The 26,444-nt window shown below is 40.1% G+C and overlaps 1 protein-coding gene across 3 annotated transcripts in view; it reads right to left on the bottom strand.

Annotated features, from left to right (window-relative positions):
- Positions 1 to 7,894, bottom strand: part of dgkg (diacylglycerol kinase, gamma) — a 102,737-nt gene extending 94,843 nt beyond the window's left edge. For all 3 annotated transcript variants that reach the window (XM_079463730.1, XM_079463731.1, XM_079463729.1), the window contains exon 1: positions 7,634 to 7,894. The gene's annotated coding sequence lies outside the window, so the exon portion shown is untranslated. The remainder of the gene's footprint in view (positions 1 to 7,633) is intronic.
- Positions 7,895 to 26,444: the final 18,550 nt, after the last annotated feature.

Consider the following 26,444-nt stretch of genomic DNA (forward strand, 5'->3'; position numbering starts at 1 on the left):
GTCCAGGTAGTATTTATAACATTCCCTCACATCTCTTCCTCTGTAGCCATCTATATTACATCCTCTTCTCTACCGCTCATCCTCTCTCACTTCCCCTTAAGAAACGCATTGATGAATCTCTGTTTTATGTAGAATTTTTGCCACTTTCTATTTACATATAACCCCATACTTTCTCCTTTCAACAGGATTCATTATTAAAATCTAAGTAGCACAGATGGGTTGAGTAAGTATATTTCTGTCTACCATGTAGTGTAACATGTAAAAAGGCTTTCATCAGATTTGTAAGACTGTGTGATTATTTTTTGTACCTTTGTAATGTGTATGCTACATAACAGTTTCAGTGTGATGAAAAGAGACAAACGATGGAATCACACTTCGCAAAAAAGAGGTGTAGAGAAAAAGCAGACAGATGTTTGTGATCATCAGAAACCTAAATGATCTACAGTTGAGCTTTGAATAAAACAGTGTGTGCAGACTCCTGTTTAATTCTCAAATTTTCTGTCTTCTCCAACACAAAGCACACAAAAAATATTGAATGGCTATACATTGTCCATAAAGATCATATTCTATTCATTAATGTTTACTTCATGTTACACTGGAAGTTTGGTGAAATGTATGCAACAGAAAAGAACTTGAAGCATAGGAAATATACCGTAATGACACAACACTGAGTTTGTTACCAAATGAGTCATTGAAATTATCCAGATCTAGAAGCTTCTAAACTCACACTTGACGCACACTAATGTTTTTCCACTTGGTCATTTCACGACAGCATTAAGAAATGTACTTATCTGTGGCGCTGTGCATCAGCTCAAGAATATTTTACAAAAGACTGACACCTATATTGGGTTCTATGTCCAATTTTGTATAATTTATTTAATGAAAACCAGCCCCCTGTGACCCCAAAGATCATACCAAACCATGTAATAAACACGCTGGTCCACTCGAAAATGCATATCAATGTCACGCTTTGCCTCCTTTAGGGGTGAAAATGAGTTGCTCAGTTCTTTGCACTGAAAACCAAAAAAATTATATATACATATTATTTGAATTTATATATAAAATAATATATATGTTATATCACTTAACCCCACTCCTACCCAAAACCTACCCACCTTCTGACCATTAGAAAACATGCAACAAGCAAATAGAAATCAGCCACAGGTATTTATTAAAACACACCAAAAACAGAATCAAATCATTATGAACAGGTGCATTCCAAGTCTTTTATAGCCGTACAACATAATACAAAGTAGGTTTTAATCACAGACTACTACGCTCCAGTAAGGTGTAGTGGTGGGGTCGGATTACGTACTAAAGTACGTCTAAAGTGTAAGCACTTATATCATTTTCATCAGTACACGTCATGAATTATAAAAACATTAGAAAATTTGACACACAGGTTCAAAATGGATGAACGGATGAATGTTTAGTGAATGCTTGTTTTAACGAAACACTAATAAAACTTCATTTTATCTTGTTGGAATTATTTCTATCGGCAGTGTAGATGAAGACTTTACAACTTACATCATTCCACGCTGCTCTATCAAGCAACACTTTTGTACACATTTAGCTGTTAAAACTACATATTGTGCTTTTAATAAAAAATCTTTGGAATAAAAACTGACTATTATATGAATTCAACAGTAGTCATAATTACTGAAACTGAAATGTTTTAAATCACACTACATACGCAACAACAGATAAATAAAAAAAATATTGCATTCCAAGTAATATCAATAAAACACGAGAAGCGATTTATCAATAGAAGTCGTAGTGCGTAAGTCTGCTATTTACTCTGTTTTAGCTGTTCCCTAGACTGTTGACTGTTGTTAGTTAAATTTTTCAGCTGTTGCCTGTTGTAAATTAAGATTATTTGTGCTTGTTTATTTAATCTACTCATTAACTGAGTGCTAAGGTGTTAGCGTTTTTCTTCCGTTGGGTACTATGTTACTGAAGTCACATTAAGTTTGCGTTAATCGCTCGTTCCTGCTAGACATTATAGTTTTGCAGTTTGTAGTTTACCGCCCCCCAGGTCCTCTTCACAACTTCATTGAAGAGCTTGATGTTCTGCTCTCATCATTCCCTGAGGATAGCAGCCCTCTTGTAGTCTTTGGGGACTTCAACATCCACCTGGAGAAACCCTATGCTTCTGACTTCCACACCCTTACTGCCTCGTTCGACCTGACGCTTAGCCACAGCCGGTACACACAGATCAGGAAGCCAGTTTGATGTCATCTACACCTGTATCTGCACCACAGATAACATTTTAGAGTCACACCTCTTCACATTTCTAACCACTTCTTCATCATTTACAGTTTATTTCAGAAGGAACCTACGCTCACTCTCCCCTAGTACCCTCTCTGCTAAAGTGATATTCTCTCTTCCCTCCAAATGTGCATCTCTAGATGTTGACACTGCCACCGACACCTTATGCTCAACACTCACATCCTGTCTAGATAACCTCTGTCCTCCAGACCAGCCCGCGCCCCCCCCCCCCCCTCCTACCCTTGGTTGTCTGACATCCTCTGTGAACAACAGATTACACTCAGGGCTGCTAAAAGGAAATGGCGCAAGACCAAGAATCCTGATGACCCATGGGACTACCAGTAACTACTCTTCTCTTTGTCTGCTAGTGTTACCATAGCTAGTACATCTTTATATACCACCAATATGAGCAACACATCTAACACTCGGCAGCTTCTAAAGACATTCAACTCTCTTCTTCCCCCCCTCCTCCCCCACCCATTTAATCTTTGACTGCTGAGGAACTACTGAAAAATCATCATACATCAGCAAAAAACTCTCAACACCTCAGACCTTGGTACACAATACCCTCACTTCAAACATTGAACTCTCCTCTTTCGCCCCACTGACTGACACTGAAGTCAACAGACTTCTCTCCAGCCACCCGCCACCACCTGTCCCCTTGACCCGATTCCCTCCCATCTCCCCCAGCACACTCACACCTGCACTCACACACATCATCAACAACTCCCTGCTCACCGGCACTTTTCCATCCACATTCAAAAAGGCCCAGGTCACGCCCCTACTTAAGAAACCCACATTGGACCCCTCTACTACCGATAGTTACAGAGCTGTCTCTCTCCTCCCATTTATTGCACAAACACTTGAAAGGACAGTTTTCAACCAGTTATCTGACTACCGTTCCCAGAATAAACTACTGGATGACAAGCAGTCTGGCTTCAAAACAAACCACTTCACTCAGACTGCACTGCTATTGGTCACAGAAGCACTGCGGCTAGCCAAGGCGAAGTCTAAGTCCTCGTTCCTGATTCTGCTAGACCTATCTGCAGAGTTCGACACTGTCAATCACCAGATACTGCTGTCAGCCCTGTCATCTTTTGGAATCTCAGGCACTCCTCTACACTGATTCCAATCCTACCTCTCTGGCAGATCCTTCAAGGTGTCATGGTAGGGCTCGCTGTCCACTGCTCACCACATGATCACTGGGGTCCCTCAGGGATCAGTGCTTGGACCGCTGCTTTTTCCATCTACACAACATCCTCACAACCCATCCTACTGGCACACGGCTTCTCCTATCACTGTGATGCTGATGAAACCCAGATTTACCTCTCCTTTCACCCAGACGATACCACTGTAGCAGCTCGCATTACAGCCTGCCTAGAAGACATCTCGGCTTGGATGAAAGACCATCACCTCCAGCTGAACCAAGACAGAACTACTCCTATTTCCGGCACACCCCGCGGTGCGACACAATCTCACCATCCAACTTGGCAATATCACAATCACTCCTTCCAAAACACCTAGGAACCTCTGAGTCATATTTGATGAACAGCTGTCCTTCAATGATCACATGCAAATGCCTTATTCAACTTTAGAAAGGTTCGACCCTATCTCATTGAGCATGCGGCACAACTCCTTGTCCAGGCTCTGTTGATCCCATCTGTAGTGAGGTAGGCAGGAAAAGAGAGACGGGATTTAAGGCTGGTGCGTGAGTGATAACAAGCGTCAGCTGTATGCGCACCGGTCTTGTATCACAGAGGAGATCGGGAGCATAAGTTGACGAGGGACCGGACCGTCAGTGAGAGAGGACCAGGTCTGTTTTTTTACGTTTATAGTTATTAATTAAAAGTTTTTTTATGTTGGCCGGTTCCCGCCTCCTTCCTTCCTCCGGGGTTTCGGCACAACTATAACAAAGATCCATAAAAGGAAGGAAGGAGACGGGATCTGAAAATGATTATTTAGTAAATAAATAACAACTAAACATTTTTCTAACGCTACTCGTTGTTTGAAAATAATGCTGAAAATGAAATAAATCAGATTGTTTTCTGTCAACATCTGTGCAAATGCTGTTATAAAATAAAAGTTTATTGTATTGTTCTGGATTTTCTTAAATAAATGGCATGGGCTACTCACAGTGCCAGAAAACACACTCAGCAGCTCACTTAGTTGAAAGTAGTCAAAAACAGTACGCAGTCTCAGTGTTACCAATAAAATTGTTCAATTTAAGCAGCCCACTCCGTGCAGGATTCGAACTGAGAGCCGGCAATGAGCCCTGCACTGTAGGCAGCAATGCTAACAACAAAGGTAAATAGTCAAATAAATATCTTGCACATTTTAAACATACAATATAAGCATAAAATAGAATTTGATTGATTTATCAAGGTTATTGAATGAATGTGTGTCTCTGTGCACGCTGCTGTCTGATTAAGAGTAAAGAGTAAAGTTTGGGTAAAGATGAGTTTTTCCTCATTTATTTTATGGAAACAAAAGTAGTGTAGCATATAATAGTATAAAAAGCAGCCAATAGCACTAAGGCGACATTTCCGAAAGAATACAGTGTTCGCTTCTCTGTTGCTGAGCCTTTTTAATAAACTTAAACAACATGCTTTTTAGAGTTTTCTTCTCCCATGTGAAACACTACGCAATGACTCTAATAGCGGTGTACCACAAAACAGCCTTTCTGATGTTCGCAAATGTAATTACTTACAGCTGCATTTTACCACTTGTACCTTAGTACAGTATGCGATTGAAAAATGCAGAGATTTAGCATAATACCCTTAATGGTGCGAAACAATGTAATAGCTGGCAAAACAATATGAGGAAAGCAACGGACATGCACTGCTGGAATCAAGCAATCACCCTTAAAACACAAATCTCCACTTATTTAAGGCAATTACTTCTTTATAATTTGAGTAAAAAGAAGAAAGATATCGGAAAGGTTGGTTTAAGTGTTTTTCAACACATATTTGCTGTTATAAAAAAGTTATGAAATATACTAGTTAGTTTTATTGCTTTTTGTATTGGAAATTGTAAATGAAACCACATCACGTTAAAGGAACAGTTTACCCCAAATTAAAATTCTGTCTTCCTTGGAACAACTCGAGGGTGATGGTTTTTTAGTTTTGGGTGAACTTTCCCTTTAAGACAAGCATATTGTAAAATACTCCAAATGCTATCATGCAACACCCGATTGTTTCCATGCTTTTAAAAATATCCATACATAAAAATGAGAACAGTATTGAATTGCTTGCACATGTTGTGGAATGTAAGACAAATTATTGCCACTTATACCGTTCCTTAAGTAACTCTCAACCCATCGAACACCCCCCCCCCTCAGGGGCCAACATACTCAAAAAATCCGTAGAGTATTTACAGTGGGGTTGGATGCCATGGCAACAGGAGGGTTTGGTTCAAAATTGAAATGCAATGACATGGAAAAGCCAGGCAAGACCTGCTCTGATTCCCAGCTAAAAGAAACCTACTGCCCTTCAATCCAGTTGTGTACTGAACATCATCAGCTGATGAATAACAAGACAACTGCTATCATTGAATTTTTCAACAATGAAGTAGAAAATAAGTTTATGGAACTATTTGCACTCTAGATATCATCGCTGTCAGACTGAACTCTGTATCTCAATTTTTCATTATTAGTTTTTTTTCATAAATCATTACTATTGGTCACCATTTATGTTTGTCCATGGGTTTCCCAAATATTTAACCAATAAAAAGTATAAAAAGAGCTTGTCAACTTTGAGAACACAATGTTAAATTTTTAAACCGGCAGTTTTGGAGTTGCAAGCTTTCAGTCCGTGAAGAACATGTGAAGAACATTTCTAATAATACTAATAATATTCTAATAATACTCAAATATTTCTGACACATGTAAATAATATTATAAAGTAATGTTGCATGATTATGTAAAGTAATAATAATAAAACAAACAACTTCTAAATTAAACCATTAATTTAATACATTAATAATGACATATTTATATACTGGGTATAGTAAAGAAATATACATATATAAATAATAAATAATGGGCAATAAAACGAACATAATGATGTCTAAACTAAATATCGCTTTTTTCAACTTTTTTAAAGGAATGACAGTATAGTAATCGACAAAAACAGTGCTTGGTATTCATGCCATTTAAAGGTATGATTTTGTACTAGAATGTGTGCTATCTGTATTCTTAATAACAACCGTACTTTACTTTCTATTTGTTTACAAGAACATTCCCTCTTGCACAACTCTCAAATTTGTCCCTCTCAAAGTGTGCTTCCTGTACAGACATTAGGAGAAATGACAGTGCTTCTCTAACAGAGAGTCAAATATCCATCTACCTAAGAGTAGAATAGCAAAGATGAGACACAAGCCAAAAGAAAACACTATGATCTCTGAGTTAAACTCTTCTTTATCATGGTGTCCATTAAGGTACTCAATCTCTGCCTGTTGTTTTGACCTTGAGTGGTCTCTCATGAGCAATCTTTACTTTACTCCATGTAGAGTGTTTTTAAAATTACTGTGTAGGAAAACACTACAAACGTACACAAACATTCAGCTTGGCCTCTCCAAACAGACACAATGTATATTGCATCCTTGAGGCAGCTTAAGAAACACAACGTACTATCCATGTTGTTCCTGCTTCTCGGGTTTTGTCGAGACCCTATGAAGATCAAGGGTTCGATTCCTGGGTAAATTATAACATATGTGTTTATTTAGACGTGAATTCGAAGTATCACAGATTTACATTTATGCATTTTGCAGACGCCATTATCAAAAGCGACTTACATTGCATTGTAATATACTATAAATTTTTTTAAAGTATGTGCTGAGTGAGCAGATGCTAAGTCAACTCACTAAAAGGTGTGAAGTATAAACACTACGGTATCTGCACTCATCTCTGACCCGGCAGACTAAGAAAGTGTTGGCTACAACGACCACAACATGCATCTTCCACACATCAGGTCTGCGATGCAGGAAACACCTAAATCACCTCCTGCAAGAATGCTGAATAAACAATTGAGACCGCACAATAACAAAGCTTTTGTTCCAAAGATCTTGTGCTCAGACAAAATAAAAATAGACAAAGTGTACCAATCAATTTAGGTTCAGAGGTTAAAGCTGGAGATCAATGCGCATGTTGCCCGTCATAGCGACAGAGCTGATGGCATGCTTACAGTGTTACAGTATGACAGATACAATTATAGAGATGAGACCGTAAAGATAAAAAACAGAAAACACAGGATCGGCAGACACCACTTATCGGTACCCTATGAACAACCACACATGGACAAATCGCAACAGAGTGTGTGTGTGTGTGTGTGTGTGTAAGAGAGAAGGAAAGATGGACATCATATCCTACCTCTGATGGGGCTTCTCGCTGGTCTAAGTGCTGTTACAGGCTCACAAACAATACGCTACAGCAACAGAGCTCAGGCAGAGCTGGTACCAGCACACTCAGCGACAGATACAATCCCTCCCTTCCTGCATGAATTAATTAAACCTTTTCTCTCTGTCTCTCTCTCGCTCTCTTTCTTTCTCTCTCTCTCTCTCTCTCTCTCTCTCTCTCTCTCTCTCTCTCGATTATCATTCGGTGAGCTCTCCGCTATGCTCTCGCATGGCTGTTACGGTGATGTCCCTGCACTTTCTTTTCTGTCGCTCTGTTTCCCTCTTGTTCTCTCAGTGTCTCTCTCTCTCTCGTGCTCACTCATTCGACACACATTCTCTCTCATCAACAGAGCAATATGAAAGTGCTTCATAGAGCCAGCCCTCCCCTAACCATCACAGTTAGCCCCACTTGCCTGTCACGATACAGAACTGTCTCTTTAATCAGATCTTTCTCCTCCTACGTTGTCTTTGGGTTAACAAAAGGGAAATGAAAATAATTTATAGAAAACATCGAAAAAATATACAAAAAGGTCCAAACGTTGGTGACCACATTAAAAGATTTGAGTATAATTTAAACCTGGAAAGAAAGTTTACGATTTTGAAAAAAGAAACAGCATGAAATTCAGACAAATATTTCAATTTGTATTACAGGCACATATTTAAAATATTTATATATGAGTGCAACTAATTCAAATTAAAGAAGTAGTTCACTTTAAAATTGGCCATAGTAATCTTTATATCTATGGAAAGTCAATGGGGGCAAATTTTGAAGGTAACTACTTCTTTAACACATTTTGACTAGTGATTTTACATATTTAGCTTCATGTTTGTCCGGCACGCCTACAGTGCGGCATTGAGGCACAGCATCTTGTTCCCGCTTTTTCGGGGAACAGGGTTACAGCCAAGTAACCCGAGACGTTCCCTATCAAAAGCTACACTCGATGCTGCGTTTCAAACGCTATGGGAACGACAATACCAACGCCGCCGCACTGGAGGTGTCTGGACCTCCCAAGGTTGTGTGGTATGTGTGCACAAGCCAAGAGAAGGCATCAGACGTGACTCTGTGATGTAGACTCCAGGACTTGTGAGCCTGGAGTAGCGTGGACATCCAGACTATAAAATCTGACAAATGTGTGCGGAGAGGACCAGCCCGCCGCATCACACACTTGCTGCAAGGGGACACCTCTTGCTAAGGCCATAGAAGATGAAACCCCTCTTGTTGAATGAGCTCTGATACCCAGAGGTGAAGTTTGACCGCGCGCCTCATAGGCCAGAGCAATAGCATCCCTTACCCAATGTGACATTGTTTGCCTGGTGGCAGCCGCCCCTTTGTTGCGGCTCCCATAACATTTGAAAAGCTGCTCTGATTTACGCCACTGGCTAGTGCGGTGGATGTAATTCTGAAGAGCACGTACTGGACACAGTAGGTGTAATCGTTCCTGCTCCGACGTCGTGAACAGCGGAGGACAGAAGGCCTCAAGAACAACCGGATGCATGGTGGAGAACGGAACTTTAGGAAGATAACTCGGGTGAGGATGCAGAATAGCTTTGACCATCCCAGGGGCAAAAATTAAGCAGGAGGTCGCCTGCAAATCTCCAATTCTCTTAAGAGAGGTGATTGCCATTAGAAAAAACATCTTAAAGGTCAGAAGCCTGATAGGTGCTGACTCCATAGGTTCAAAAGGGGCGCTAACCAGACCCTCGAGCAATATTGCTAAGTCCCATGACGGAATAGTCCGTCTAGAAGGAGGCATTAGCCGCCTCACTCCACGAATAAAGCGGGCGACTAAAGGGTGTTTTCCCACAGAAACCCCATCAATCAGGGCATGGCAAGCCGAAATAGCGGCCACATAAACCCTGAGAGTACCGGGGCTTGTCCCTGAGGACAGTTTCTCTTGCAGAAACTCCAGCACTGAAACAATCTGGCAGTGAATTGGGTCTGCATGGTGTACCATGCACCATCTTTCAAAAACGCGACATCTAAGGGTGTAGCTCCTTCTAGTGGAGGGAGCCCTAGCACTTAAAATAGTCTCTATTACATCGGGCGGAAGCCCTGAACCTCTCAGCTGGTGCCCTTCAGGGGCCAGACATGGAGGTTCCACAGCTCGGGATGGGGATGAAACACTGTCCCCTGTGCCTGAGACAAAAGATCTCTCCTGACTGGGATCGCCCATGGCGTGTCGTCGAGGAGGGATATTAGGTCCGAAAACCAAATTCTGGTTGGCCAACGGGGAGCTATCAATAAGAGGCGATACCCCTGTTGACGGACCTTCGCTAGGACTCCCGGGAGCAGAGCTATCGGAGGATATGTGTAAAGACTTAGTCTGGGCCACGCATGGGCCATAGCGTCCAGACCCAGGGGAGCTGGATGACTCAGAGAGAAGTAGAGGGGACATTGTACTGTCTCCTGTGTAGCAAAGAGGTCCACTTCTGCTTCGTAAAATCTTTCCCAGATTTGTCTGACTATCTCGGGGTGGAGTTTCCATTCCCCGTTCATCACAGCTTGTCTGGACAGCAAGTCTGCATTGCGATCGAGTCCCATATAACCCCCAGATACGTTGTATTCTGTGTAGGGGAAAGAACGCTCTTTTTGACGTTGAGTCTTAACCCGAGAGACTCGAGATGAACTAGGACGACATCCCGATGTCGAAGCGCTAGCTCCCGAGACTGAGCTAAAATCAGCCAGTCGTCTATGTAATTCAAAATGCGGATGCCCTGGAGTCGCAGAGGAGCCAGAGCTGCCTCCATGCACTTTGTGTATGTGCGGGGTGACAAGGCTAGGCCGAATGGAAGAACCCGATACTGGTAAGCTTCGCCCCGAAATCGAACCTCAGGAATTTCCTGTGTTGTGGTAAGATCTCTTTGTGAAAGTATGCGTCTTTGAGATCGATCGTCATGAACCAGTCGTGACACTGAATTTGAGACACAATCATCTTCATTGTCAACATTTTGAACTTGTGTGTCTTTAAGTAGCGGTTCATTCCGCGAAGATCTAGAATTGAACGCAACCCCCCATCCTTCTTGGGAACTAGAAATTACCGGCTGTAATAGCCCGACATTCTGTCTGATGGGGAACACGTTCTATGGCCCCTTTGTACAGCAGAGCTTGTAATTCTTGTGTCAACAGATGTGCTCGCTCCGGTTGGAAGTGGAGACCACTCCGTTGAAACGCGGAGGGCGATATGCAAATTGAATTCTGTAGCCTTTGGCAATAGTTCTTTCTACCCATGGAGAGATACCTGGCAGTAGTTTCCACGCTGCCAGCTTCTCTGAAAGGGGTATCAGTGTTGACACCACCTCTAGTTGGGGGGATGCCAGACATTCGGCGTCCTGAATCATGGCAGGAGACAACCGAACATTTAGCATTTTTGAGACCGCCAATCCCAGAAACGGAGATTGCAAAGCGGCCCTGTGAGGGTGCCGAAGAGGAGCCTCTAATTTCTCTTGGAATTTTGAGCACCCCTCCCTGGGGGGCACACCCCCACAGTCCCGTGCACACTCATCTCAGGATCTCTTCTTTTTAGAGGAGATGGACTGCCTCAGGTCCGGCCTCCCCGAGGTGGCCTGAGGGGCAGGGTGGGCTGCTCCCCTGCCTCTTTGAGGGGGGGGCGCGATTCGCCACACTCTGCCTGACGATCTCACGTCTCAGGTAGACCGGACCCACCCGAGACTGTGTGGCCTGGTCCGGAGTGGGTGGCCGACACTCCAGACGCTTGAGCACGACGGGGAGATACCTCACGAAAGCCTCCTCGTGGCGTCTCGACTCCCGGAACCTGGTGACTACGGTATTAACCGCATCACCAAACAGTCCAGAAGGCGAGATCGGGGCATCAAGGAGGAACGCATGGTCCCGGTCCCGGTCCCTGATGGTCCCGGTCTGCTTGGTCGCACGGAGAGACAAATCTGTGGCCCGGCGTAGTTCTGAGAACGCCGTTTCATCTATCACCCCGTCAGTGCTCACGTCATGCAGCAGGTCAGCCTGGTATGCCTGCAGAACCGCCATGGTGTGCAGGGCAGCACCAGCCTGACCGGCTGCCTGAAAAGCCTTCCCCACCAGCGCAGATGTAACCCTGCAAGGCTTGGTAGGGAGAGAAGGCTTTTTCAAGGATGACTATGTCCCAGGGGAGAGATAACTTGCCAGTGTCTTTTCCACACGGGGCACCATCGTGTACCCTCGTGGTCTCACGCCGACAATAGTCGAATAAATCGACGTTGGCGGCATGAAAACACGGGAGGAATGAGGTCTCTGCCATGACCGAGAAATCTCGGCTTGGAGGTCCTCAAAAAAGGAGAAAGCCAGACTTTTGGGCTCCTCCCCTTGGCCACCCGACAGATATCTGTCGTCTAATTTTGAGTGTTTGGGATTCTCTTGTTCCTGCGGCCAGTCGAGCTTTAGACGGAAGACAGCATTCGTCACCGCCCCGAGCAGCTCATCTTACGCTTTTGCGTCGCGAGAGGAACATCCCGAGGTGGCGCTCTCTAAACCCGCAGAAACAAGAGATGCCTCGTCCTCCGCCAGATCCGAAGAAGTGCCGGCTCGGCGAGTGCACCGGAGAAACGGCTTCCGTCTCCTGTGCCTCGGCTATATTGAACCGCGAACCCCAGCTCAGGGGAGAGACGGCTCGGTTGCTCTTAAAGAAAGAACACCGAGCACGGAGAACTCTAATGTCGAATACGTCACAGAGTTCGCACTGTCCCTCCAGTCCCAGGGTGGCATGATCAACCCCCGAACACTCAAAACAGAATTCATGTCTGTCCAGTTCGTCCAGGTACCTCTGACACAGAGGCACACATTTCCGTTCTGGACTAGACGTGATCCTTTATTTTTCTCTCTTATTTTAATTTGTAACTTAAAGAAATCTTTGGTGCTTATAAGTACAAAAGAATATCGAGCCCTGCTTTGCTTTGCTTTGCTTTGCTTTGCAAAGTACTACTGTTCAATGATGTTCAATATTAATATGTATGATGTTCAATATTAATATTGGATATAAAATTATTTATTCAATATTAATGATGTTCAACATGAAAAGTCATCGAATGAATTAACAACATTCAGAATTGGCAGATATAACTAATAATCTGTGAAGTATCGGTGGTGACATTTAGAACGCTCTTCCACCATGGCGCTGAATCGTTTTCAATGCATAATCGTGCGACTCCGTGCAGATCTATTCCAGCTGGTATGTAAATGGTTTAATTTTCCATCGCAGCAAAATCTTAAGAATCTTTAGAATGTAAACACAAACGCGTCACATGCTGCCTTGGTAACACAAGAGACTGATCTATAACATCTCTGCCCGAACTAAATTCGTAACTTCATCCAAAAACCGTTTAATTTCCATTATCTATTACTCTCAAAGGCCAGACACAACCACACAAAATTATTAGCCCTATACTGAAGTAATTTGAGAAACTCCTGCACAAAACAGCCTTACATAACCCTGTATCATCTAAGTGAGCAGGTGTTATACAGCAGGGCTCACAATACCATTCTGGTAAATAACTACTGTTTACACTCACAAACAGAGAGACCTCACAATACAACAGCATTAAACAACACAATGCTCTACATTACTGGGGATAGCGTCATTACACAGGTTTTCCAAATAGAATTCACACAAAGGCATTATTTAAATGAAAACAATAAATGCATGAACAATCAAAAAGGAGAATCCTGGATTGGTTTAATAATAAGCAGAAAATAAAAGGGATATATAAATATAGAAATATAGTATAGTTATATATATAACTTCAAGTTAATTAAATATAATTATATTATTTCAAATACAGTCAAGTCAGGTTAGGATGATATAATGGTCCGTGTAGGACAAAGGGGATGGTGTCAGAGCTCAACAACCAAATTTCCCTCAGACCTAGAGAGAATTAAGCCCCAGCATAATTTATCCATCACTTACAGTAATTTGAGTAACAGACAAAGGGACAAAAATAGCCTGTAATTGCTCCTCACCAGCTCAAAAGCAGACCGGTTTAGTCTGGCCCATATTTCACCCAGGTAAGCCATCCCTCCTTTCTTTTTGGGGGGGAACACAATCACAAATTTGCTAGAGAAGACCTTTTTAGGTAAGTGGTTTAAATCGGAGAGCATAAGCTGACCCTATGATTTTAAAGGACACTTACCACTCACACTCTTACCTCGGAAAAACTAACAAAAACAAAATAATAAAAATAAATAAAAACACATTTGTATGATGTTCAGAGGATGCTCAGAGACCAAAAAGGGAAGTACTGAAAAGAGGTTAGACTGATAAGGCTGTCCTTACCGTGAATTTTTTTTGAGTTGGTTATCTTTTGTATACAGTACTATTTAAGAAATGTGTAGGAGTTTTGATGTGAGAAGACATCAGTGTTTTCTAGAACAGAGAGCTCCAGGTAACAGTGAAGAAACGCATCATCTACTTGCATCATGCAGTTGTGCAACGCGCACCTAAACGTAGATATAGAAAACCTTGTGTTGTAAATTCGCACTGCACACAGTATTTCTGACAAGGCAAGAGAAATGCAAGAAGGAAATGTATGTAGTTCTGTGTAACATATCTGCACTTTCTCTGTGCTGTCTGTTTATCTCGTTTTGTCTCTCTCTTCCCTGAGGGGACTTTCCCCTTTACTGTTGTAAATGAAGGCGTTGCCTTATGCCAGCAGAGCGAGTGCTTTCACTTCCTGTTTTTTTGTATCTTATTGTCCTCTGTTTGAAGATGTGAGCCAACAATGTTATGAACCAACGCGCATGTGATTATGAATAAAAAACCTCTAGTTATCTAATATTCCAGCTTAAAACCTGTTGAATTTGTTGTATAACATAGAATAAATCCATCCATTTACTGTACTGTATTCTATGGCTATGGATATATGTACATTTGCAGAAAATGTAAAAACAGGATTATGAATCCAGAAATTGGCTCAAACTCTTTAGGGAAGACAGCTAGGAGATAGAGAACCTCACACAGACAGACAAGAGAAAGCCTTCGTGGTTTCCTCCATTTTCTATTTTGAGCGGAAACACTGTCCTTTTCGCCTAACCACTGTAAGTCCACTGGGACAGGTCACCTCATTCTCATACTGGGTGAAATGTATCATGGGAAAAATGAACAGCTTTTTATTTACCATTTTTCTTCTTTTCTGTTCAATGATGCATGAACCACGCAGTCTGTGATACCCCGCTGTAAAAGTGAGTCTGAATTTTCACCTGCTATTAAATACTCGAAGCAACATCTACTGCATGTGTGTGTTTGTGTGGGTGGGGTGTGAATTGTAAGACATTACATGCAACTCCTCACCACATGGTTAAGAAAAATTGAATGCTTAAGTTCAAGTATTAAGTTATTATGCACAAGGTATTTTAGTAACATATGGTGTACTTGTTTAAGCAGAACTAATTTAAAGGGATAGTTCACCCAAAATTAAAATGATGTCACTATTAACTCTCCCTATTGTCATTTCAAACCTGTTTGACTTTCTTCTGCAGAACACCAAAGACGTTTTTTTAAGAATGCTGGTAACCGAACAACGGTGGTACAGATTTGCTTTCATATAAAGCCAATACAAGTGAATGTGTACCGTCCATTCTTGTTTTTTTTCGTGTAAGATTTCTTTAAATAAACTCATTGCATTGCAGGAGTTTGTCAACAGATGTATATCACTAATGATATGGTGTATTAATTTTGCGATTTGACTGGAACAGACATAATTTAGATGAGAGACAAAGAGCCTTTTTGTCTCTTTGTCTCTCAAAGTTTTATGCATGTCATTGTATTAAAAAACAAGTTTATTTGAAGCCAAATTACAAGCATAGATTTTTCATACAGTTCATAAAACATAACTTAAGATTTTTAGAGACATAGAAAAATGGAAGACAGCTAAATATGGTGAAGCAACTTGTGATTTGTAATTTAGTAAAATTACCAAATTTGACTAAGGACTCATGGTCTGTTTCATGGAGCATTTCTCCAACAAAAGACACAAATGTCAAACTATGAACCGACTGAAATGTAAACGAAATAGCAATTCCACATTTCCGCACTATTAATTATTAAACCCATGAGCAAATAAAAATATTAAAACAATGAGGAATGTCCTGAAGGCTAAAGTTAAGCTGAAATACAGGTCTCATTCAGTTTTTCTCCCTTTGACTATGTATTTGTCTGAAATAAGAATAAAATAAACAGGTTATGGAGCCAGCAGAGGCTGAAGTGGACATATAGTTCTGTGTTAAGTTCACACTGCTGAATTGTGACAGAGAACCCCTGTGTCTCCAATACATCTCTGCCCTATAATGAGATCCAAAGACACATCACTAAGCTGGCAGGCACATCCCCAGAGACCCCAGTACAGGAAGAGGGGGAGGAGATTGAGAAGCCATTACGAACAGGCACAGTGACAACACAAAACAAATATAACAGAGCTGACTTACACTTCTTTAAAAGGCATCAAACATATCCAAGGAGATTATTATCACAACTACTGGAACAGGATCGCATAACAGACAGGTGTATTTCGGAAAGACATATAAGAATGGAATCTTATGGCCTGGATTGGTCTTGAAATTAGTAACAGGCACTTCCTTGAAGATAACAAATAGGAACAGAAAAAAGAAAAGAAAAAATGCAGTCTGGTGCATGCATGATCAGAGTTCAATAAGTAAGAAAAATTTGTTTGTTTTTAAGAGCACTATGTACAGATCCTATACTTTACATTTAGTGCATGCTTCTCATGCACACAAAGGTCACACACATACAACACACTGCCTGTGTTTTATAACACGCTTCTATTATTTAATTTATTTTCTTACAGGCAAGATAACATAAAAAATTCAAAATCACTGATCTCACGTGGATCAATTATAAAATACACAGTTAGTTAAAGCAGCAGTTATTATTATCAAGTGCATTCTTAGCTAACCATTTGATACAATTCTAAAAACAAAGTGGGCATTTTAAAAACTTCAAACAATATCTCATAACAGCCAAAACAGACCTTCGCTCGCTTGTGACCAAAAACCAGTCAAAAACCTCAAATATTTTTTTACAAGAGTCTAGCACACATCTGCAGCGAGATTCGGTTTTCTTTTGAAGGGTGCTCCCGCTCTCACTACAGTTTTTCCTTTAATATAAGCAACAGCGGTTGTTTTACGTGAGTAAATACAGCCTTTCTGTTGACTTACTGTCATTCAGTCAGATGATTGTTCGATGCATGTTTTTCAATATATAGTGGTGTTGTCTTTAAAGTGACAGTTCTCCCAAAATGTTTAATTCAAACGTCATTTATTTACCTCCAAGTCATTCTAAACCTGTATGACTTCAAAAAAAGATATTTTGAAGAACGCTACAGAAGACATAAAGCTATTTTGAAGATTGTTCAGACAAAATACAACCGAGACTTCTCAAAATATCTCCATTTAGTCATACAGGTTTCTAACGACACGTGGGTATACATTTACGAGAGAATCACTATTTTTGAGAAAAAAGCCAGAGAAAATGCCTGGTATCCGCCCTTAACAATCCAGCCCTGGAAGTATCCCTTAAAAACGCTGCTATTATTAATCTCTTATTTAATACGATTTTACTTTTCATTTAAAATCATATAATCAGCTAATCAATGAGTCAAAAGTTAAACTTAAATGACTTTGAATCACACTGACCCCCCCGCCCCCAGGACCAGGAATAACATCACTCCAAACACAGAGAGGGAATCTAACGGTACATCTCTGACGTGAAAATCAATGTTTATGGCAGTGATGAATAGTAAACTGTAGCTCTGCCGTGCACACAATATATTTGCAGCCACCTTTATTAGCATGCAAATACGAAGAGTATCCTACGACGCAAAGGAAATACCCCTAAACCACAATCATGTTTCAGTAGAGATATGGGAGGTTTCCTTAAACTTAATGCTTTATCAATCATATAGATATTAAGGCACATGTGAATTCTGAACTCATCTTTAATGTCACGGTAAAGTGATGATTAAAAGTTATAATAGTTGACAACAAATTCTATATTAATGAAGATGATTCATTTTTGACAAATGCAAAAATGTGGGGAGGAAAATGAGCAAAAAGTTTATAAAATTCTACATTTAAAATTTTATTTCTGCCATAATTTAACCACAGCTCACTGCCACGCTTACGTGTCCATTTTTTATAATTTGTCGCGATCAGGGGAGGTGGGACACGGACAGAGGACCCAGGTGCAGACAGTGGGTAAAGGGTTAACAGATATTTTATTATAAATAGCAAAACAAAGACCCACGAGGGGTACCATAACAAAACAGGGATGGATACAATAACATGACAAGACAGGGCTAAGACTAACTACACTTAAACAATACTAAAATAAACTCATTACAAGAACTACAAAATACACTAGACTAGACTAGACTAGACTAGACTCAGAACCTCCACAACCACAATGAACCAGCACAAGACAGAAGGGCATTAAGAAACAGGAACAGGTGTAGGGCATGATTCAATAACGAGGAGACGAGAGGGCAGGGACAGAGTTGCCTCTCTCCACATTAAACATGAGGTTCTGTCATGATCCTGCCACTAGACCAAGAGAAACCTGACATAATGTGGCAGAATCATAACATATTCACATGAGGTTTAAATAATTGAATCTGGATTTAAAAAGGAGATATTGCATTTGCAAATGTAAAGACGTGAGAAATGAATGCAGCTTGGGTTCTGTATGAATAATGCTGATGTGCATGACACGGTTATACAATCAAGCTTTAATTACTTTAAAAACCGTACTTTATCTGTGAAACCTCAGTTTCCTTCTATGAACTAATAATATTTTACAAAGTGCTATCCTACTCTATGGTTCCTGTATGGAGTCCAGTCCCAACCATTGTGCGCAAACTCTTAATACTTTTTTCCTCGAAATCCGATTTGCAACCTATTAAGTTTCTATAAATACATGAATGGAGAGCCATGCTTCACTAATAAGAGCTGTTTACTTTTACGACAAAGCAAACAGTTTGGACACGTTTCCGCACGTTATTACTTTTCCACAGTTGCGTCATTTTACTGCCTCCCAAGCCACTGTCACCCTGTTTGCTCATGGGACCAACAGGTAATGGGTTTCACTTTGAGAAAAGAGCCATCCTGTACAGTATGTGGACAGATGTAAGAAGACTGAAGGAACTTGTATTTATTGAGATAGATCATGTAGTGCGGCACAGAACAAAATCTGCAGCGTTAAGATTTGGCTTTGAGAATAATTCATGTAAATGAGCCATAGAGCAATGTGCAGGAATAGAATGAGGCTATGTGGATGTGGATGAGAAGGGGTTTGAGAGACTGCAGCGGGCGGGCACTGACTCACCCTGTGAGGGTGGGTGTAAAGAACAGGGTTTTTAGCGGGACTTCACGGTGCGAAGGGACAAAAACACTGACACCTAATCATTACACCCACCCCTGGCGGATATGTTATTACTGAGGGTGGAAGTAATTAAGTGGAGCCGGAAAGTCAAGGAATGCAATTTGGGAATAGCATTTTCAAAGTGCATGTTACCTTTTGCCTGTGGTGGGGCAGCAGCGGAGGCGATTCCCCTGCATTGTGTAGCCGTTTGTCACTTTCTAAACTTGAGCAGGAAAGGGAGAACCTATAATGTTTTATACAATGATTTTGGGTCGTTGCCCTCCCGTAAAACACAAGCTGTGGGGCACAAGGTTGAACATTGGTGTATATACAGTAAAGAGCTGTTGGGGTTTAAGGCTAGACTGAGTTTTGTCTGGTTCTGCTTTTCTGTATCCCTCTCTCCTAAGGTTTAAAAAATAAATGTATAAAAAGCTGTGTTCCTCTTGAATTAATTTCCCTGTAATGTGATCTATATTTAATGAGTGCCCTGATAGTTTAATAAGCTCTGCCTCAGTGTAAATATAGCAGTTTTTCTTTAATGTCCTTAAAAGGAGATGAATTGTTGTGCTAAACCTGCTCTTTCATAAATATCTGGCCTTTGAGATTATGGCTGTGTCCAAAACTAAAAAAAAATGCTGCCTGCAAGAAGGGAACAAGACACGTCTGAAGCCGATGTTTACAATACATCATGACAAAGATGATTTCTGTTATTTAAAGGCAACATCTGTCCTTTCCTGCATGATACAATTCTGTGTGTGTGTTTCATCAGTTGGTTAAAAGAATAAAAACAGCATTTATGATTGTCTGTCCAGCAAAAAAAATGTTGAGGCGGCTTTTTCGTATGAATTTGTGAATCATACAAAAAGGTACGACAAATTGGAAAAAGCAACACTGAAACTCCGCCCCTAAACATAACCATCACTGGTGCAAAAGCAAATCGTACTAAAATAAGATCGTATTGAATTCATACGAATTAGCTAGTAAAACAGTTACAAATAGACAGAGCAAAAAACTAGAAAGTACCTTTATACAAATCATTGGCTGAAGACCCTAAGCCCCATGCTTAAACCTAACCGTCACTGGCACGAACGCAAATCGTACAAAAATGTACGAATGATCCATAAAAACATTTTTGGGTTAACTTAAAAAACAAGTAACCCGGCTGCCTTCAAATTTTGAGTTAGTTAACAAATGAATTTCGGGCAAAAATTGTGTTAACTAATATCTTTAATTTTAAGGTGGCAAGGTTACTTCTTTTTTAGGTTTAACCTACATCTCTTTTTTACATAGCTATGTTGGTCTGTCCGTATAAAACTACACTCTAAAATGTTGGGTTATTTTAACCCAGCGTTAGGTCAAAAATGGACAAACCCAACTTTTAAGTTAAATCAACCCAGAAAATGGTTGTAATTTACCCTACAATGGGTTAAAACTAGCTGGGTTCTCAACTACAATGTGGATTACTGGTGCTTAATCCTAAATTACATAATTACTGCGACATTTGGTATAATATGAAACCCAGACCATGCTGGAATATATCAAAGTAATGTGTAATGAGAAATGTGAAAGTTCAAGCAACTTAATGAGCATGACATGCATACATCAACAGAACATTTCCTACAAACATTTCCTGGACTTTCTCGTCCCTATTATTGATATATTCCAGCTGTCCCTCTGTAAATACACACAGTGGTGTCCTCTTCTCCCTGTAAATACACTACTAATGTGATAAGAATGCCCCTGGGCTCATTATGAAGGACTTCATTACCATTCAAAGAAAGAATAAAAGGGATTCTGAAAAGATCCAAGCCGTTGTCACTCTCTCACTTTAACATGATTTGACATGCAGAAAATACTTGAGAGGCTTTTGGGCTGAGTTTTCTGTTATCATTATGCTTCCAATCGATCTAATCCGACCAGGTTTTCATATAAACGAAGAGGAAATAAAAGCAGGGGAAAATGAAGCCCACCTTTATCCAACCACAATGACACGGGCTGGACGACATCAGTAGATTGCTGTCACTACAGCAATGGAAACCTCCCAGGGAATGTTACAAGTGTTGTACAATGTTACATTACAAGGTTCTTGGAATGCTGTTAAACATCTCAATTGAGAAAAGACATTTTTATGTTAGTCTTTGCATGTGGTTAAAGCCAAATTACAACTTTATTTAATTCATATCTTTGAATTACTTTTGAATGATATTTGACAAGGTGGGGATGTTGCGATATTTACTCTGTTTAAAACATGGTCCAGGTAAAGCTTTGTGTGAATATCAAAATAAAATGTATGATTGCTTTATTAGGGAAGGGTGGCCCATCCTGTTTTTTACATAATGTTTAAGACACCTGTATGACCTTTGTAGGTTACAAAATAAAGTATTATTGATATATTATAGCCTACACATATCTAATCTATTTAATATTATTTGAAAAATAGTTGTGATAGCTTATATTTCAGTCTTCTCTATGGGTTTTGCAGTGATAAAGCACAAACAGTGTGTTTATGTGGGAAAATATAGGCAAGCTGGCATCCTGCCCTCCACTTGCATCTTACTATCTCAGCACTTTTTAATTAAAATGGTTGGATGAGAAACTACTCATAATAATCTGATGTCCTTATCCCTAAGCAGCGGTATAAGATCTTTTATTTAACATCTAGGGAGAAAAGAAATATGTTAATGTTAAGGCAGAACAAAAACCTTAAAGTGGCGCATTTAAATTGACCTTCAAGTGATGAAAACCTACTTAAAGGAAGTGTATCGAGCTCTCCACCACTGCCAGCCATGCCCCCTGCACTCACACCTGTACTTCATGTGTAGAACACTATATATGCCCTGTCAATTGTTGTGTTATTTTTCAAGTCTAGATGTATTATGCTTCGCACTAGTTAGATCCTTTTCCTGATACCTGTTGTTGTTACCTCTTTGATTATATTTACCTGTGGCTGTTACCTGTAGTTTATATTTACCTGCAGAAGACTTGACCCAAACAACAACAATGACCACTCCTTCACCATCACCAGACCTCTTCGCGGAACTGGTCAGATTACTCCGCACTCAACTCCCCTCTCCTGCCTCTTCTGTGTCACCCGCCGGTCCCATGGCCGCCCCCAGCCGATACTCCAGCAATGCGTAGGTATGGAATGGGTTTGTCCTTGAATGCCTTCTCAAAATGCAGCCAAATCTTTTCCCAACTGACAAAGCCAAGATCGCATATGCCATCTCCCTGCTGACTGGTAAGTCCCTCAGTTGGGCAAGGACTGTCTGGGAAGCCGGCGGACCTCTTATGGCCTTTCAGCTTTTCTCTGGCACTGTAAAGAGGTGTTTGGTCTTTGGCAAATCTTTTCTTTGTGCAAGACCAGCTGCTCCGGTTGAAGCAGGGACGATCATCGGTTGCAGGATACGCCGTCCAGTTTCGGATTCTCACTGCCAATTGAAACGAGGCCGCCCTTATCACTGTCTTTGGTCAGGGTCTGGACTCCACCGTCCGGACCCACCTAGCCATCTAGGATGACACGATAGGGCCGGAAAATTTCATCCAATACTCCAACAGTCTCTCTCTGCAACTCTTTGCAGTTCCCTCATCGATGCCAGCTGTATCTCCTCAATGGAACCCCAGTAAACCACCCCTGAACCCTCCAGACCCCATGCATGTGGACCAGTTCCACCTATCTCATGAGGAATGAGGTCTTTGTATCACCCGGCGGCTCTGTCTCTATTGTGGGGGAGCCGGCCACAGTCCACCCGGCCCGACCAACGGTGAGTAAGGTCTTTCAGTTTATTCCTTCAGCTTTAACTTCAACTATTTCTTACTTCCTTGAATTTATTTTCCATGTACAGTAAAATAAGTTGCTGCAGGAATTTTAAGTATAATCCAATTTGTAAATCAAAATTGGCTTTAAATAATATGTTGTCATGACGTGACTGGACTGGTTCTGAAATAATTTTAACAGTGCACTGTATTTACAGTACAAATTCACAGCTTTTACATTTTGGCTCATATATATAAAACTTGTCGTCTTGCCGGACATAAAATCATCAAACATGTAGTTTGCTTAGCTCAATGTGTTCTAAAAATGTGACAATAGTTTTCCTTCAATGTAGTCTCATACAATATTGAAAGTCTGAAAAAACACACCATCCCAGAAAGACATTTTAATACCGTTGCAGAAATAAATGTTTCATTTGTGTATTAAAGCTATTGAAAACCACACCTTCCCTCGAAGTACATTCAAATCAGGGAATCTACCAGGGAATTATGTCAAATTTTATACTGTTATGTGTTATGAGTGCTACAATACATATGTAAATGATACGATACAGAATCTGAATAAGCTTTTATCATCAATCATGCTCGCACGGAAAAGGGATTTGACCTGGTGAAAGAGTTTCCACATACTGTATAAGATTTTCCATATTCAGGTTAAGATCACTGCCATCAGACTTTCCAAAACTACAGTCCTGCATGCAATATGACCTTCATTCAGCTAAGAGAAAGGTTTTGTCCATTGTGACGAAAATGATCTGATGGATTGCATATGGGATGGAAACTTTAAAGACAAAGGACAAACTTAAGGTCAGGCTTATGCCATTAGATACCAATCTAACCCAAGCTGTTATGACAACCTTGGAAGAAACATTGTGAAATGATCCGTGCCTGTATATATTGTGTTTAGTATCAAGAGACATCCCTCTGTCAAACACTAATGCCCACGATTGTCTGCGCGTGTGTGGAATACAAAAGTCCACTAAAATCTGCAAAAATAAAGCAAATGGAAAAAGAGCCATACCTTACATACTTTTGTCATTTTTTATTGTATTATTGATTTTGATATCTGTGGATGTATAAAAAAGGAGTCTTAATGTTGGAGCATGATGTTCTACTTCTAAATCATTGTAATGCAGCAGGCAGCTTACAGCTCTGCACAGAGCAATGATGAAATAAGAGCTAAAAATAGCAACCTCCCAGGATCCCCTTTTCCCAGCACTGTAAACACCTCATTCCTGAGTCAATCTTAAAGTACCGCATCTGCAAGCCTTTAAAACACTAGTGTGGTTTGTTTTTGAAGTCTGCACTTAATACACACTTCAAACAATGAAAAATCATAGCCTACTACAAAATCAGATAATAATCCATTTAGAAAAATGGTAACACATCTGCCACAATAAGTGAACAATACAAATGTTGTGTTGTCCATATGAGAAAGCGCATATCAAATAAAAACCCTCATGCTTAATATTAGAAATGTATGCCGAAAACTGAGAGAAAAACCTGCATAATGCTATTATCTATATAATTTATATCAAGGCCTATTACTAGAACCTGATAACGACTGCCAAAAAAGCAATAAGTTAAAACACAACATCATAACATATGTTAAATGGACAGGATATGTAAACAGTTATAACAGCATTCAGTTTAGAAAATAAATCAGTACTTCCACGCACGATTTTTTTATCTCTATAGATAGCTATCCACGGTGATAATCCCGTGTAAATAACACAAACGAGAGTTAACCTACCCATAGATGAATGCAGTGTCCTTTCTCCGGCTGGACTCACTGGAGTCGTGACTCGTGACTCCGACTGTGTCTCAAAACCTATAGTGACCTGCCTATCTACACAGCCTTGTTGGGTATAGAAGACTTCGTTTCGAGGCAGCTAAATGTATCAGTTATGAGATAACTTGAAACGAGCGTGCTGTATAACAATACACCATCCATTCGCCTTAGGAATTTAAACAAACATCAAAGAAGCCAACACTTCGCTTTAGGTAACGTTTTTTGATTTGACAGAATAGCCCAAACTGTACTTGTGGCGAGTATTGTTCATTTTTGCAATTAATTCATGAACTGTTGGAATAGGTTTCAACATTCTGGTCATAATGAAATCGTATGACTTACAACTATTAGTTAATGGGTTGTTTTTTTAACAGTGAATGTGATGTACAAATACACTTATTCACAAAACCTGCGAGACAGCGCGCGTTGCCTGTAGTCTAAGGAAAATCTATTTTAAGAAAAACTATTCATTAACATTTTTCCTTCTTCTGGATGGCAACTACCTGAGTTTGATTAATCAATATGACATAGCCTTCCTCATCGGGCAGAGCCTATACATTTAAACGTTTTCGAAAAAAAAACCCGTCAGTCTTTTCTACCTCATATTCTCCGTGGGGATTGTAAATTGTCATTCAAGCAAAACAATGAACAGCGCATTCATTCTCAAAAGGATAAGATCTCGTGACAGACATGTTGCTAGGGTGGAGAAAATAGAATATTGGTTACCATGGTAATATGTTCTCATCCATACGTCATCACGCAGGCACTCTAGCAAATCCTTTACTCCAAGGTTATTGTTTGTAAAACTAACACTGGCCAAGTTTACGAATGTAAGTTTACTTAAAATAGGTCTGTAGTGACCTGTTTCATATCACACACACACTTCGTGCCGCTTCCTTAGCGTTGCAAGATCATAAAGGACACTGTAAATACATTGTGTGTAGCTATTGTACATCTGAACACAGTAAATATGAAAAGACTTGTCTTTAATAAAAATAGTAATATTAATTAGTATAATACCAACGCGAAGAATAATCGTGCAAAAGAACGAAACACACTATGGCAATTTTTTGGCACTTTTGCATTAAACACAATGCTGCCCTCCTATGGTGAAAATTCCTACAATATAGGCTACAAAATATAAACCACAACAGCAAGCTTGGGATATTTCAAGGTCTCATGTAAATACCGATTTCTTATCATTTAAATTAAAACATTTCATCTGTTAAAATGTTCTCAGTTCTAATATTCCAAATGGTAAAGCAAGAGATGTTGGGTCAGAAAGTAGGGTTGTTGTCGTTATTTAGGGATTTATAAACTGGCTGTATTAATAGCAGAATTATGAAAGCACTAGGTGGGTCACCTGTCTCAGGAGACCCGTAATTAAGTTCCCAGCATGCCATTCTGTGCCAGGTGTTTGTCATCACCACCAGAAATAAATTATTTAATAACAAATCCTCATTCTTTCCTGTATCATAGTAGACTTGATTATGTATAGTATTATAACATACATATATGCTTGTTTATCTATGTAAAAAACTAAATCAATTACCTTTAAGCAATTTAAGGAGCTTTCCTGTAGCTCAGTGGTTCGATCGCATGGATTAAACATAATTTCAGAAACAAAAATGTGTAATATCATGCAATGTAAATCGCATTGGATAAAAGCGTCTGCTAAATGCATAAATGTTAAGGTTTTGTTTAATAATTAATCAACAATTTCTTCAAGAGGTGTTCAGAAAACAGCACTTTAATGAAGCTGTTTATGTTTTTGGAGCATTTTACACTAAAACAGCGTTATTCTTTAGGATTTTACATGCCCCTTAGTTTCATCTCATGTCTAA

The sequence above is a fragment of the Barbatula barbatula genome (assembly GCF_947034865.1).
Source record: "Barbatula barbatula genome assembly, chromosome: 9".
NCBI classification, from domain to species: Eukaryota; Metazoa; Chordata; class Actinopteri; order Cypriniformes; family Nemacheilidae; genus Barbatula; species Barbatula barbatula.